The following is a 3,339-nucleotide window of genomic DNA, read 5'->3' on the forward strand; positions in this document are numbered from 1 at the left end:
CTAGAGAAAGGACGTCACAATTAGGGACAAATAAACAATTAAATTCTCTGTCACGTAAATCGTGTAAATATTCAGAAGACTATTGCATAAAAGGCATTTAAGCTTCTCGTTGCATTTTTAGCCAGAAATAATACTAAAAACAGTGAGACCAATTTACGGACGGCCCTTGGACGACACCAGTCTTCAGTCTTCATAATAAGGATAGGAGGTCTATCGACCTATATTATTCCTTGCAGTTTGTAATACTGTGGAGGTCCAATCTCATTTTGAATATATCAATAGGAGGTGCTGATATGACGTGTTCCGGTAGAGAATCTTGACCGCGCTTTTCGAACGGGAAGTTTAGTCCTAACGTGATTTGCATTTATCAAACTTTTGCTGTGTTCTTACGCAACAAAAGTACCATTTCAGTTCTAAAGAATCTATCCTGAGCTATACGTTCGGTAGATTACTTTTTTTTTTGAGTTTCACTATATTTAATAGTTACCTGTGGTTTTGCCTCAGCTTACTATTCGGTTTTTTTTTTGTTTTTCACGTATAGACTAGTTTCAGTTTATATCACTCGTTTTGTCCATTTTTGTCCGTTTTCAGTGTGCTTTTTAGTGTTTTTTTTAAAAGGTCCTAGGCTCTTGCAAGCATCTATAACATAATTTACTTCAACACCGTCATGAAAAACTCATGCAAACGTCCGGGATGCCGTTTTGCTGTCACAACTGGCATGCAGTGCGACAACTGCAAAGGTTGGTTCCACGAAGCATGCACAGATCTGACAGCAACTGCTTACAACAGACTCAGCAAGTCGGAGCAAAAGTGGGTGTGTGTCACGTGCAACACAGACTCCGTAGTCTTGCTGAGTAACATCATTGTCCTACTGACAAGTCTTCGGAACAAGTTGTCAGTTAACTTGGAATACGATAGTAAAAAAACTGATATACAAACAAGAGAGTGCAACGGACTCAAAAACAGGGATATCGATAGGTATTCCATCGATGGAGCATCCATCCACACTAACGACGACGTGTCGAGGCTCAGTACCATCATTACGTCGACGGTACTGAACTCTCTAGGCAAACTCGGGTCTCCCAGCTCAGGGTCCCCGAACACAACAGTGGTTGCCAAAAACCCTGCATGTGATTCGACCCACGTTAAGAGAGCCCAAAAGAACCAGGCATCACCGCCTAAGCCGAGCAACCCAAGAGTTGCTGCACGGAAAATAACTAGTAATTTAGTCGCACAGTCTACCCCCAAGACTGTTCGTCCGGTCAATAAAGAGCCCATGATTCATAAACGCACACTGACCTCCAAACAACAAGTTACCAAACCTGAACCCATCGTGAAACCTGGTAAATTAACAACAGTTCGTGACGATTCTCTCATTATCATGAACCTCGTTGACAAGCCTGATCTTCCTCTCAGTCTGCAGGACAAAAACGACAGGATGCTCTGGGGTGAATTGAACAAGAAGCTCGAACTTCCTAGAATAGAGCCTTTGACGGTCACCCGGCTCACTCGAGGAAAGGATTCTAAGCATCTAAATCACCCGAGGCTTCTCCGAGTAACACTTAAGGCTGCTACCGACGTAGAGGACGTCTTGCTAGCAAGCCACTTGCTGAAATCAGATGGTAACGTAAGAATACTGCCCGACATACCGTACTCTGAGCGCAGTATCATACGAAACGTCCCTAAAGAATCTCGTGAGAAGTTTTTCCGCGGAAGAAACATAATTGTCCAAGGTATACCGGAAAATGCAGACCCTACTCAATCAAATTCTGACATCAGGGAATGGAAATTCATCAAACAGTCCTTGAGGCTCAAACACATACTGACTCAGCATGTGACGAGACTAGCCAAGAAGGACGGTGATCTTAGACCCCGTCTAATGAAGATAACCTTCCCATCTTCCCACATGGCGGCTGCAGTTCTGGAAGCATTTCGTGCTAATAGACGTCGATTGCCACCTGGAATCCACATGCACCCGGATAGGCCATACGAAGTTAGGACCAAGAACAAAGACAAGTTGGAGCTGACCATTCCACTTGTGGACTGTCTAAACGATAAAAAAACGTGTAAAGGACAGGGCCTACCACCTCGGCAAACCTCACATAGGCGGGCTACCTGTCCATTCACATAAGGTTCATACAGAAAAACAGGACGAAGCTCACGCGTTCCAAATTGAAAGCATAAACTGCTTATATATGAACGCCGCGAGTCTACCAAACAAACTGGATGAACTACGTGAACTAAGCAACGCTAATAAGGCCCATCTGATAGGAATATCTGAAACATGGATATCTTCTCAGTTCTCGGACCAAGAGTTAGCATTGCCTGGGATGACTTTGTTCCGCAACGACAGAAAAACAGGAATTGGGGGCGGAGTAGCCATATACATAAGCTCTTGCTTGGAGGTGCACCAGGTTCACAACCTCGAGTTTAACAATCTTGAGGAATCCATATGGTGCTCTGTAAGATTGTCTAGTACTTCCAGGTGTCTAGTCGGAGTCATTTACAGGAAGCCAACTGCCGACACCGAGTACGATAGTCGTATGCTGGAAGGACTATCCCGCTCTATCCGTCTCGGTTTCACACACATCCTGATTCTAGGGGACTTTAATCTCCCTAGAGTCAACTTCGCGGAACACACGTACACTGGAGGCGACAACTCAATTGAAGCTCGGTTCTTCAACCTCATCGATGACTTGGGCTTATATGAAAATGTGAGGTCGGCAACTCGTTGGAGAAACAGTAAGACACCATCGCGCTTAGACTGTGTATTCACTAACGAAGAATTCCTAGTCGACAACCTCTCAATCCTGGCTCCTCTGGGAAAAAGCGATCATGCCGTCATAGCCTTCAGTTTTGTCATCAAAACTAAGCTAAGGTATCCCAACAATAATTTGCGTTGGAATTTTAAACGGCTGAATGTGCCAGCTCTACATGACTATCTACAACAGGTGGTTTGGGATGTTCACCCTCAAATCGATGTGGATGGTCATTGGGACTTCTTACTGCACACGCTCATATGTGCTACAGACCATTCAGTTCCTCAAACGGTTCCCAAAAGCTTCAAGCCACCTACAGTAATCAAGAACCGTACCCTTCGCCTCCTAAGCCGCAAACGGCACTGTTGGGCGGAATACAAACGAACTAATAACGATGGAGCGTATAGGCAATACAAACATATCAGGAACATATGCACGAAGGCTATAAGAGAAGACAGGCTTCAGTACCAAACAAAGCTTATGGACAAATTCGCCTCTAACCCTAGAAGCCTATTCCGTTATGCAGCCTCTCTTCGTCAAGCCAAAACAGGAGTTTCTCAACTGCTAGGTCTTAACGGCC

Source organism: Schistosoma haematobium, chromosome 3, assembly GCF_000699445.3.
Source record: "Schistosoma haematobium chromosome 3, whole genome shotgun sequence".
NCBI classification, from domain to species: Eukaryota; Metazoa; Platyhelminthes; class Trematoda; order Strigeidida; family Schistosomatidae; genus Schistosoma; species Schistosoma haematobium.